Genomic DNA, 14,123 nt, shown 5'->3' with positions numbered 1-14,123 from the left:
ACCCGCTTCCTTTGGTTTTATATATCACAAACTGCAGTCGTATGCAAAGCTTTTTATTCAAAAAGCTTTTTACAATTAATAGCTTGGTGAACAGACGCGAACCTGACCTCTAAATGGTACAAAGGTTATATGTAATAAATACAATAAAAAAGGAAAAAGGCCCTGTGCAAAAGTTTGGGAACCCTGTCAGTTAGTAATTTGCAACTGTGCACTTTCATAAACAATTGATCTTAAACACATTATACAGTAAACAAACAAGTGTTTATATAAAAACTTGAGTTGATAAACAACTTTACAAATGAGTTAGGCTACCGTTCAACTGAATTGAGTAGGCAAGGTACTGTGATTTCTGATTTAGAATAGAACTTGCAGCCGACTAGCTTGCAGATCGCAGTTGCTATCTCTCCCCATCTCACACACACACAAAACATCTCTTTTGTTGAACAATAAAATATTATACACTCACGAAGCAATTTATTAGGAACATTTTTACTTTATTACACCTACTTATTCCAAGTGATTATCTAATCAGCCACATACAATCATGAAGATACGGGTCAGGAGCTTCAGGTAAGGTTCACGTCAACCATCAGAATGGGGAAAAAATGTGATTTAAGTGACTTTGGCCCTCATTTATCAAATGTGAGCTGAACGAAATTCACTGTAAATCTATCGGAAATGCATTTCCACAAACAACATGGGATTTATCCATATTTAAAAATGCATGGCATCTCATCCTCCATCAGTTTCACCCTTCTTCCCTCCGTTAGAATTACATGGTAATGCATGTGGTGGAACTTATCTCGGAATAGATTGCATACATTTCTATTTATGCCGAGTCTTGTTTTTGGCTTGTTCTTATTCCATTAACAGAACTTCAATCTCCGCTTCAGAGAGTCTCTTTAAAAAGCTGAAATTCCATATGTGGTGTTTTAGGGGCATCAATTTATGCAAATTACTAATTTTGTGCCCGTGCCTTTGATGTCCGATTACTGGGTATTTATGAACATACACACGGATATGAAAAAAGCGGTGTCTATATGAATATTACTTTGTTTCCGATCCCACATATATTTGCACATGGATTTCCGGAAATATTGATAAATGAGGCCCTTTGACCGTAGAATGACTGTTGGTGGCACGGTGGTTTGAGTATCTCAGAAACTGCTGATCTCCTGCGATTTTCATGCACAAAAGTCTCCAGAGTTTCTGAGAGTGGTGCGAAAAACCAAACTGTGCAACAGTTCTGCGAGTAAAAACGTGTTGTTAATGAGAGAGGTCAGAGGAGAATGGCCAGACCCGTCAAAGCTGACAGGAAGGTGACAGTAATGCAAATAACTACACATTACAACAGTACTATGCTGAAGAGCATTTCTGAACACACAACGCATCATAACTCTAAAAAATAAGTCTAATAAATACCTAATAAAGTGCTTGTGAGTGTAGATTTTAATCTGTGTTTATTATCTGCAGCCTTTTTCCTTCACATTTATCAAGGGTGCCAATAATTCTAGAGCTGACTATAAACTGTATATATACAGTGCAATCCCAAGTTTTTGGACAGTGGTACAGCTGCTGTTCTTTTAGCTGAGTTCTCCAGCACTTAGGATTTGAAATTAAGCAATGAAGATGAGGTTAAATTGCAGACTGTCACCTTAAATTTGAGAGTATGTACGTAGGATCCACGTAGGAATAACATCCAACTTTCCAACAGTGACAAGAAATTCACCTGATTTTGTCCGATGGCAAAGCCCCCGAATGACCTACATCAATGGTAAAAGCGAGAGTCTTGGCTTTACAGTGCAAATTTAGTCCAAATCACTATGTAAAATGGTTCAGAATATAAAATTTCATCATATAAAATTTTGGTACTATTGAAACAGCTACCAGAGAAGGCTCCACCCACTTCCGGTTTAGACTACTCCCACTTACAGGTACAGATAATAGTGTTGGTTGAACAGATACAGATAATGCTGTACTCGCTTACCCCTAGTTGTTACATCAACATTAGACAGCTCAGTTAATATGATACTCTAAGATCACACATGCATGTGTGAATGTCGTTTGTTGAGTTAACCTGCTTCATCCAAGACTGGGGATTAATTACAATAGTGTTTACTAAAAAATCTCTGTTTTTTAGTAAGTTGCTGCAGCCAAGTCTTCATCTTCTAAGTGGCTGCGGAATTATTAATGGTGGTGTGAATGCCCTTTGTTGAATAAAATGTGTGACCAAGAAGTAAGTCCTATTCATTTTTATTTTAATTATCAAATGCTTTCACTTAAATGGTGCATTTAGATTGCCTGGCAGCTTTGCTCACAAAACTGAAAGACATAATTTACCCACAGCTGCAGGTAACTCTTTTAACTCTTTAATAATAATGTGGTATTTCAGCGCCGCCCATCAAAAGCTCCAAACGAATCCACTTGAAAAACGTTTCTACTCACTAATAGCAGCCACTGAGCAGGGAATTGTAGCTGTAAAGCTTAAATTGTCGGCACATTTTTCCATGCCCATAGTCGTTGCGATCACAAGTCGCGGGTTGTTGATTGCTGTTTATCTATCTTTATGTCTCTAACTCGTCTGTGCCGTCTTCCATAACTAGCTGAAACTTCACAACAGTTAGGCTTCATCATTCTGCATCATGACAAAAAATACACTGGTTAGTTTCCTAGCAATCCTTGCATATTATCAGATTATTAACCCATGCTACCTCACTACTTGGTTAAAAAAATTACTTCACTACTGATAATAAGCAAATTGTTTTTCAAAGTAGTTAAGCTACCACAGGCAGCTTGGAAATGTAGTCAAGCTAGTAACTCTATTACCTTTAGTTCTGCTACTCCCCAAGACTGCTAATAACATACAGTGGCTTCAGAAAGTATTCAGACTTTTTCACATTTTTGCCAATTTATTGGGTTGTAAATTCAATTTTTTATGGATTTGCAATTTTTGCTCATGAATTACTAGCCCGCATTGAGTTTTGTACTGGGCGCGAGAAAACTACTCATTTAAAGATACAACAGGTAATTTCGGACTCCTAACAGGAGCAAGATCAGCTGTTTTTAATCAATTTTTACTCAAATTGCTAAAAAGAAGAAAAGGCCTATCTGTCTAGACAACTACCTGTAACACTGCACTATCCGGTCACTTGGCATGAATGTGAGGTCCAGTAAAATCAATGCATGCAGGGAGTGCTTCACACCCAGATTATCTTTCCTCCACTGTAACAAAATTGGCCATCGGCCAGAGGATTCCCATGCATATCGTAACAACTGAAGCATAAGCTGCTCTCTGTTTCAAAAACATCCAGCACAAACCTTATTTGTAATAGCATTTGTAAGTTTGCCAAATTCAAAAAAGTGTTCTTACAGTATTAATCAGTTTTACCAGCTAATGCTGTATATGAGCATCCTTCTGCACTGGGAAGGACATTTTTACTGCAAAATGCAATCACCTCTGACAAAGTTTTGAACAACTGCTCATGTGTCATTCAAATGACAAGCTCTGTCATATGCTTTGCACATCATATGTGTATAGTAGTCAAGTATGCATTACATAGGACAGTAAAATAATATATGTAGGGTACACATAATGCACACAATGCAACTCATATAAACTTCACAACACATATAGCAACACAGATGTGTTTGCATTTACACTCTCAAACATAGCCTGCATATTTACATATCTCACATGCGATCATCACTTCCTCATTTCCATGCAGTGGCACAGGGAATTAATGCATGATCCTGTTCTCCTGACTCAAAAATACCGAAGCAAAATAGTATAAAGTTTGAGAACTATTTGTTAAACAAAACATGATAACTGGTAAGTAAACAATGAAAAAGTTCATAGCTTTATACAATATTTCCTGTGATTTGTAATTTGGGCCCTTGAGCAAGGCCCTTAACCCTGTAATGCTCCAGGAGAGGTTTGTCTCCTTCTTAGTCTAATCAACTGTAAGTCGCTTTGGATAAAAGCATCAGCCAAATGCCATGTAATGTAATGAAAAGGAAGGGGGAACTATGGTGCAAGGGCTGAATACACTTTGGCCCCTATCAACACCTGTATCCACCCTTAATGCTTCTCATAAAGTACGTTTTTGAAAATGGAGACTGTAACCTGTCCCAATTTCGGTCTGAAAGTCATTGCCCCTGAAATATCACCTGATCGAATCTTCAAGCTGTCTATTAAAAGCATGCGGAAAGCTTTACTCTTGAGGTTTTTATCTTGACTAATGTATATGTAACATATACACACAGTGACCACTTTATTAGGTATACCGGTACATCAGCTTGTTAATGCAAATATTTAATCAGCCAATCATGTGGCAGCACCTAAATTCATACAAGCATGCAGACATGGTCAAGAGGTTCAGCAATTCTTCAGCCAAAATGTCAGAATGGGGATGAAATGTGATATAAGTAGAATGATTGTTGGTGCCAGTTTGGGTATCTCGGAAACTGCTGATCTCTTGGGATTTTCATGTACAAAAGTCTCTAGAGTTTGCAGAGAATGGTGCGAAAAACAAAAAACATCCACTGTGCAGCATTAATGAGAGTTAATGAGAGAGGTCAGGGCAGAATGGCCAGACTGGTCAAAGCTGACAGGAAGGTGACAGTAACACAAATAACCACACATTACAACAGTGGTATGCAGAAGTGCATCTCTGAATGCACAATGCATCAAACCTCTAAGTGGATAGACTAAAGCAGCAGAAGACCAAATAAAGTGCTCCCTGAGTATATATATGGATAACAGAATGTAAGGGGTTAAAATGTACTGTAAATGTGGAAAGTGGTGAGAATTGGGATATCCATGATATCCAACTGAAGCCTTTTTCAAGTTGCTGAAGTTAAGTCTACCTACCTTTCCGAACTAACACATTACTGAAGTTTTTTATTGATTAGTGGGTTTGTGCATATTTACATTTATATTTGTACTTTGTATGGAGATTTCCACGTATAATTTGGTTCTATCTAAGCTATAGTCCAGTCTTGTAATAGGGCTTTACCATTACTCATTTTGCACATAGCACTGCATTGTCAGGAATGGCCAGTTTAAAGCCTGTATGCTTGTACCTCATTTCTGTGCCCTTTTACTATGTAGCTATAATTTGTGTACTTTACAACAGTTATACTAATTTAATTATTCTATTGTTGATCACTCTGTGTTATTGTATACTGATTGGTATATTACTTATGCAACAATTGAACATTTTATTTGAGATTGTATGTCCCTAAAAGCCTCACCTTGAATTTTACTTTCGTAGATCCTAATGACATATTAATGACACGGATAAATTATATCACTTTATTTGACATTGTCTAAATAATGTCATGGCATTGTCATGTACTTCTTGCCAACTAAATGTCAGTATGACCCCAAAATTTCCTTCAGTTTCACTATCATAACTAAAGACAAATAAAAATGCTATGACTTAATTTAACATGGTCTAAATAATGTCATGATCCACAACATAAAATGAGTCATTAGATGGTCACAATTTCCAAGAATGGGTAAGAAGTAACATGATCAGGATAGTGACATGACTGTGGTGTGTGTGGTGATGGGAACATATCCACCTTTATTTTAAATGAGTCATTGCAGGGATACATTTCATTTCACATTGTATACATTCGATTATCTATCAGAATAAACTCATGACTTGCTGTTTTTGTATGAAGATTCACTATTTGGCAGGCTGGAATAGCTTTAACATAAGACATTTGCACATGCTGAATCAGTGGTATGACACCACTGTCATAGCCTTCTATGCAGTTATGTCAGTTGTGTCATAAAAATGGTATGTCATAGTTTATGAATGGATATGACACTTCATGACAGCTCCTGCCAACCAAATCAGACTGAATAACCAATCCACCACCAATCAAATTACAGGAAATGTATAGGTTTTTTTTTAGATTGAGTGACTGGAATTGAGACTAACCATTCCCTCTGCCTCCTCTCTCTTAATTCTCAGCTGTCCTTTTGCTGGCTTTACAAAAACCCTCGATAGATTATGCACATTCCATTTCTTTCTCCATAATTTTGATCATTGTGCTCTGACCAAGAGCAGTCTTATTTTTCATTTTAAAGTTTCCATCTTTAATCAGAGCTGGAATTAAAGTTGGTGGGCCTTGAGTAAAAGTGCATAACCCCAACCACCCCTATCATAGACGCAACCTGCCCCCATCCATTGCTTGTAGGCCAAGAGTGACTTTATCCAGGATCCTGCAGCCCTGGAAAAAATTATTTCAGAAAGATGCAGAACCAGTGTATTCTCCGCATTGATTAAACGACTGTCCCCTGCCTTGTTCCCAAAGACAGTGTTGTCCCCTCTCTCCAGACTGACTGCTGGAAGGGTAGAAATTGGACTACATAAACAGACAATCCTCCATCCATTACAGACAGGCAAAACATATCTTTCTTTCCAGTAAAAAAGATGGAGTGTACTTGTCTATTTATCTTTGAAAAGTGACATCTCTTTTACCCATGATATAGTCCGTATTGCATACACCTCTGTTTCTGTACAAGGTTGCCACAATGACATTTGAATACAGTGACAGCCTCATTATAATGCTGTAAATGACTGGCAGTCCCTGCTGGCTGCATTTTCTTAGATAGCTCTCCAGATCATCGCTTTCAGAAACATCACAACTCATACTTTCTCTACTATAAACACTGTAGTGCAGACACAATTATGGCATTTCCTTTTTTTCAGCCACAGTAACGAGGCATACCTTCTTCTAAAAATATATCGGTGCTATAAGTTGTTATTGAAATTCAAAAGCTCCTGTAGAACTGTATTTTCCAATATACAGTGGTATGAAAAAGTGTTTGCCCCCTTCCTGATTTCTTATTTTTTTGCATGTTTGTCACACTTAAATGTTCAGATCAAATAAATTTTAATATTAGTCAAAGACAACACAAGTAAACACAAAATGCAGTTTTTTAAATGAAGGTTATTATTAAGGGAGAAAAACAATCCAAACCTACATGGCCCTGTGTGAAAAAGTGATTTCCCCCTAAACCTAATAACTGGTTGGGCCAAACTGCAATCAAGCTTTTGCGATAACTTGCAATGAGTCTCTTACAGCGCCGTGGAGGAATTTTGGCCCACTCATCTTTGCAGAATTGTTGTAATTCAGTCACATTGGAGGGTTTGAGCATGAACCGCCTTTTTAAGGTCATGCCACAGCATCTCAATAGGATTCAGGTCAGGACTTTGACTAGGCCACTCCAAAGTCTTCATTTTGTTTTTCTTCAGCCATTCAGAGGTGGACTTGCTGGTATGTTTTGGATCATTGTCCTGCTGCAGAACCCAAGTTCGTTTCAGCTTGAGGTCACAAACAGATGGCCGGACATTCTCCTTCAGGATTTTTTGGTAGACAGCAGAATTCATGGTTCCATTTATCACAGCAAGTCTTCCAGGTCCTGAAGCAGCAAAACAGCCCCAGACCATCACACCACTACCACCATATTTTACTGTTGGTATGATGTTCTTTTTCTGAAATGCGGTGTTACTTTTACGCCAGATGTAATGGGACACACACCTTCCAAAAAGTTCAACTTTTGGTCGTCAGACCAAAAGTCTTGGGGATCATCAAGATGTTTTCTGGCAAAATTGAGATGAGCCTTAATGTTCTTTTTGCTCAGCTGTGGTTTTTGTCTTGGAATTCTGCCATGCAGGCCATTTTTGCCCAGTCTCTTTCTTATGGTGGAGTCATGAACACTGACCTTAACTGAGGCAAGTGAGGCCTGCAGTTCTTTGGATGTTGTTGTGGGGTCTTTTTTTGAGCTCTTGGATGAGTCGTCGCTACGCTCTTGGAGTAATTTTGGTCGGCCGGCCACTCCTGGGAAGGTTCACCACTGTTCCATGTTTTCGCCATTTGTGGATAATGGCTCTCACTGTGGTTGGCTGGAGTCCCAAAGCTTTAGAAATGGCTTTATAACCTTTTCCAGACAGATAGATCTCTATTACTTTCTTTCTCATTTGTTCCTGAATTTCATTAGATCTCGGCATGATGTCTAGCTTTTGAGGATCATTTGGTCTACTTCACTTTATCAAGCAGGTCCTATTTAAGTGATTTCTTGATTGAGAACAGGTGTGGCAGTAATCAGGCCTGGGTATGGCTAGAGAAATTGAATTCAGGTTTGATAAACCACAGTTAAGTTATGTTTTAACAGGGGGGGCAATCACTTTTTCACACAGGGCCATGTAGGTTTGGATTGTTTTTCTCCCTTAATAATAAAAACCTTCATTTAAAAACTGCATTTTGTGTTTACTTGTGTTGTCTTTGACTAATATTTAAATTTGTTTGATGATCTGAAACATTTAAGTGTGACAAACACGCAAACACTTTTTCACACCACTGTAGGTAGTTGTACTAGGTATGCTTTTACAGTTGCTATAAACAGGATAAATAATATATTCTGTATAAATCTGTCTGGCATGTCTGCACCTTTCAGCCTAAATCAAGCCAAGGCAAGTGTTTTGAATCCTTTATCTTTCCTTTAATTCTTTTATCACAATTGCAAGTTGGCTATCCTTCCCTTCAGAGCTAGCTGTAACTAAAGGTCAAACTAAAAACTGAAAAGGCACCACAAAAGGAAATGTTCTTGGGACACTTTAATCCCATCCATGCTGTTGAGTGGCCAATGTCCCAAATTATTGTTGTGTTCATATTTATAAAATAATAAAAAAAATATAGGATTCAATTGCATGGATAAGCAGATAGGTTGTTTTTTATCTCACTTTTATTGCACGTCTGGATGACATATTTCCGGTTTGGTGGAGAAATATAAGTTTGTTTTACAAATTATTTGATGCAAAGATATTTATGGAACTGAATATCCCACCTGGTTGTAAAGCTATGACTGTGTTCTGACTAACATTGAAGTTTATTTCGTAATCCGTTCAGCCATTTTCAATTTAAAAAAAAAGTTTCCCCTAGACTATCTCTAAGCAAATGTCGTCTTGAACTACTTATTGTTGCGTAAATGCATTGCTAGGTCATTTCAGTAGCAAACTAATTTATAACAAAGCACATTTCTTGTACAGGGTTTCCTACCCTTTTCCACAAGGTGTAATGTGTCATATTCAGTGACGGTTTAGGAATATAGCTGCGTCCGCATAGCAGAATGAATATTCAGACGTGTATAAAACATCAAATGAGCGTTTGCGTTGGACTTGTTATAGGTACACCCGTGATTTTACTGGCTAACGGCACTAACGGGGCTCTGGTTAACCTAATTTTAAAATAAAGTTAATTCATCATTCATGTGTTTGGACAAAAAGATATGCAGGTGTTTTGTATTTGGAGAATTTTAGTCTTCAACCATGTGTGTGCAGTAAATACATTAATACTTTCATACAACTAGTACAAAATAGGCTGAAATTGCCTTCGATGGGGCCAAGTGGAAAGGGGTAAAGATAGAATGATGCCAGAAAAGTGCCTAAAATGGTACAAATGCTTGTCACTGGGGCGGTAACCTATAGGTACCCCGAGCCAGCAATATATAACAAATGTGTACCTTTTTTGCTTGGAAAATCTTTTTTATCCTTTTTTTTTTTTACTGCAGAAATATAATAAATTCAAGGTATATACTGTATTTTGTGATAATGAGTAGTTTGAATATTTCGTTTTCTATGTGCATTGTCAATGATAGAAATAGTAGTGGTGATAATAATAAGGAAAATAAAATAATAATAATAGTATAACAGTAAATGATAAGCATTATTAGTAACTAATACAACATATAAAGATATTATATAAAACAAAACATTTTGCTTGGAAAATCTTAAGTCTTATCACAGTTGCATTTTTTTATTTTCATTTTTTCATTATCTTTTATTGTATTTCACAGGGCACCAATAGGGTCACTGAATACCAGCTCTGTTAAAGTTTGAGTAAGTCCAGCAACAAATTCAAATACAGGAGCAGGACAAGGTATGTGGGAGGATAAGAAAAAATAATTATAAAATTATATTTAAAAAAATAATAATAACCAGAGTGACCAAATCTTCCAAAGTGTAGTGGATTTTTGTTGTCGATCATATGTCAATTTCTCCATGGGTAGTAAATTAGCTACCTGTGCGAGCCCCATCTTGGTAGAAGGTGTCACTAGTTTTGACCATAATAACAGATTGCATTGCTATTTTAACAGCCTATAGGCTCACATACAAGGACACAAATTAACATGCATAAAAATACCTAGATTGCAATGGGAAAGATTATTATTGTATATTTCTATCTAACTTATTTTAAATACATCTTATTGTAATGGATGTTCATAATAATGCCAAATTAGACAGTCACATTAATGAGGAACAAAACGGCTATCCATTTAATATGTGCCATGATGACATGAACAGTGAACAAATATGAAACTCAAAACTTAGGAAACAGGCACTATAGCCTAATGGAGAGGAGTTTTGTAGTAGGCTATTGAAAATGCGCTTAAGATGTTTGCATTAGTCAATACAGCCCTCAGATACAACCTTGATTCTTTGTGGTATGAGGTGTGGCAAATGTTATAACAAAAGTAATGGATATATTGGACATACGTGACAACACATTACAGGATTTTACAAGTCTTGCTATTTTACAAGTCTTGCCATGTCAAGATTTTACAAGTCTTGCCATGTCAAGATTTTACAAGTCTTGCCATGTCAAGATTTTACAAGTCTTGCCATGTCAAGATTTTACAAGTCTTGCCATGTCAAGATTTTACAAGTCTTGCCATGTCAAGATTTTACAAATCGTGACATGGCAATTTTACTGGCAAAATAGAGGCTTCATCTACTGCAGACTGAATGGTTTATTTGAAGTCCAAAGCTTTGCCAAGCCAATATTACTTTTAAATCACCGTAATGCATTGCATGTTTTTTAAATAATTTGGAAACGATTAAAAAACATGATTTATTCAAATGTCATGTTTTTTAACCCTTTTCATTATTTTTTATTAAAGTGACCAGATTTCCAAACTGTAAGCTATAAAACCCCAATGATTTCACCTGTTAACTCATAATTGTAAAGAGAACTAAAAGTCTAATTAAGAAAAATAAACCTTTTTAAAAATCAGAAGATGACACTCTGATCCTATGTTACACCCAAGACACACCTATTAATGAATTAAGCCAACGCAGCCCTTTCGAACCTTGCTCCTTGCTTTGCGCATGAATTAGCTGCCGTGAAAAAAGTGTGTCCTTAAATTAACTTGTGTACAGCGCTATAGACTTTGCATTATTACTATGAAGATAGAGCCCTAAAGCTATTCAGCATAAGGTCTGAGAAGTAACACAGGGAACAAAAATAAATCTCTGTCTAGCCAGCTGGTTGGTTTGTTCAGTAAAACTATATTACAATAAGAATAATTCTTTGGTAAGAATACAATTTTTTCTGATTCAACCTAAATACAGATTGCTGGGGAACCTCTGTTTGCAATTAACATTTAATAATGGAAAGAGCCTTTTTTTGTTGATGCAAAGATCTATGGGACATACCGGGTGAGGGAAACACTTGGTACTGCCTTCAAATTTGGCATCTTCGGAAAAAACACTGTTTTTGACTGTTTGGAACATGCATGCACAGCTGGGCCAATGCTGCCTTCACTGGCCACTATCTTGCAGTTCAGTCACAGCTATTACACATTAGTTTTTTTTCTTACCAGGAGAAAAAAAGGCACTGATTAAAAAAAAAAAACACTTACATACTGTATATACACACGCTTGCTCACATGCATGCTACACCACCCATTTTCTTTCCTTCTATGGAGCTTGCTCTGTAGAAATAATTGACATCTTTAGGCAATTGAGTAACCCGATGGGGATTGCTGGGGTCCCTAGTCTGAATGTGAATGAGCGTGAAAAGAGCGTGTGTTTGGAAGGCAGCCAGCAACAGCGCATTTCACATGCTGCTGACTTTAGGTGCTTTTCTATCCCCCAGAAGCACTTGTTGGTTGGTAAGGAGACAGCTGGAGACCTGATCCCATCTCACACGCAGCTCCTCTGAGACCACTACCCCCCCCCCCCCCCCTCCACTTACCCCTTAATTGAGGCATATATATACTCTGGGCCCATGCTCCTGTGAACAGTCCCACAACTCACTGGCTCAGCTAAACTTATCAATCAGTCATTCAAATTTGGCTTAATGTGACATTTTAACCCCTTTGCGCAAGCCCCCTAATGGCAGTGGTGCCTGTGTCCTGATTACTCAAACTGCTTTCACCACAAAAAATGTGTATTCCGTCATAGTCAACAATAGCCCAAAAGTATTCCAATACAGTGGTGAAAAATGCTGCTCACTGAATAGTGCAATAAGCAGAGTTCTTGTGTAACTATACTGGCATTCTATAATCAATATCTGCCACTAAACGTGGAATAAATATACAACCTTACCTTTGGTTTTAGATATAGAGATGTCCCTTTGAAGATTCAGTCATTTAAGGGTTGTAATGTTCCTGGAAAATTTTAATTCTTTCTTGTAAATTTAGGAAGTTTTAGGTAATTCGAGAATATATACTATTTTTTACTCACAAGCTTTAACTGAATGAATCATACCGCTTCCATCGAGGACCACGTAACTACATTTCCCATGACTCCATGGCACTTCTGCAACACAACCCCGGCGTGACGTCTCGGTACCATTAAACCAATACTGTAATGCCGGGAGCAATAAACTTTCACATTGTAAGAGCTTGGACAATCCATTTTCCAGCCATCAGGCCGAGATCATACCATGTAACTTAGGTTACCTTACAGTAACTAAGTCTAGGACATTTGAACCTGGTGAACTAGCGTACGTGCTGCGCTAGATAGCCACCGGGAAAACTTCCAAACAACCAGGAACTTGATACATACCCCGTGTATCACAAACAGCTAAACAAACTTTTGCAGCCTGCGACCAATGCCACCAGCACAACTGGACCACGCATCGCGGTACCTAGGCTGAAGGCAAGGACACCAACTGGTATTCAGCTCCCCACAGAAATTCCTCATTTATAGCTCCATCATCGTGCCTCTCTGGGACATCCAAGACCAGAGACAGCAACGCGTAAATGGACACAGTAAGACTGACCGAACATACCAGGCATTAGCTACTGTTTAGTTTACTCTTAATTGTGGTTCAACTGCTGTGAATGTACGTGTTTTCTGCCTGTAACTTTAGTTCACTTAATTATGCAAGTATGCTATTAACTGTGGAGCTTATTTCTGTGAATTGGTTCACCGTTATCGCATATGTAACCTGTAGAGTTATCAGACAAGTGTTTTACTCCTAACCACAGCTAACTCTTCCAAACTCCACTAATAACTACTAACACACACTACACAAACACTGTGTCCTCCCCTCTCTTTTTCCAGAAACAAAAAGAGTTTTGGTGCAATTATGCACCAACCCGCACTGACACACACACACACATACCGACACAGTTTGTGGACACGCTCTGTTGAACTAGCCATACATGGTACCAAGATATGTGGTCCAAAAGAAAACATATCATGGCAAAAAATTGCTATTATAACATTCATTTGCAACTACTCACACACCTTCAATGGATAGCAAATTGTAATAAATAAATTTAGCCCAAATGAATAACAAATTAAGGGGGCATGTCACTATATGAAAAGCACGTCACACACTTGACAGTAATATACTGACCGGGAGCTGAGGAAAGAGTAGCCCTGGATGTAGCTAAAATATTTTTCATCCCCTATGTTTTTCTTATGACCATTAGATGCTGCTGTTGTTCTTGGCTTCATCATAATTTTAAATTAAACCGCTTCAATTCATTTATTGACATGAAATAAGACAACAAACGAGACCTACTCAAGGATATACTCAATACTCAGAATGTTGGTTTTGAGTTAGGGGATAAAGAAATACTAGATAAATGACGTGAACTGAAGACAAATAAGGCAGCAGGCCCCGATGGCATATTCCCAAGGGTATTCAAAAAAGCAAGTGAGATCATTTTGAAACGACTGCCGAGTATTTTTAGACGGTCTTTCGAAAGAGAAATACTGGAATACTGGTAATATAAACTGGAATTATTTCTTAAAAATAATAACATTCTAATTGATAGCCAATATGGTTTTCGTTATGGTAGGTCATGTTTG

General features: G+C 37.6%; 1 protein-coding gene across 3 annotated transcripts in view; it reads left to right on the top strand.

The window, feature by feature from the left end:
* The window catches only part of esrrga (estrogen-related receptor gamma a), a 194,216-nt gene that overhangs the window by 81,561 nt on the left and 98,532 nt on the right, over positions 1 to 14,123 (top strand). Inside the window, exon 1 of one of the 3 annotated variants that reach the window (XM_061237504.1) lies at positions 12,677 to 13,072. The exons of the other annotated variants lie outside the window; for them this stretch is intronic. The gene's annotated coding sequence lies outside the window, so the exon portion shown is untranslated. Of the gene's footprint in view, positions 1 to 12,676; positions 13,073 to 14,123 lie in introns of those variants that run through there. 3 annotated transcript variants of the gene reach the window in all.

The sequence above is a fragment of the Conger conger genome, chromosome 1 (genome assembly GCF_963514075.1).
Source record: "Conger conger chromosome 1, fConCon1.1, whole genome shotgun sequence".
Taxonomy (NCBI): domain Eukaryota; kingdom Metazoa; phylum Chordata; class Actinopteri; order Anguilliformes; family Congridae; genus Conger; species Conger conger.
Note: the sequence above shows the minus strand (reverse complement) of the source record. Positions and strands in the feature narration are given on the sequence as shown.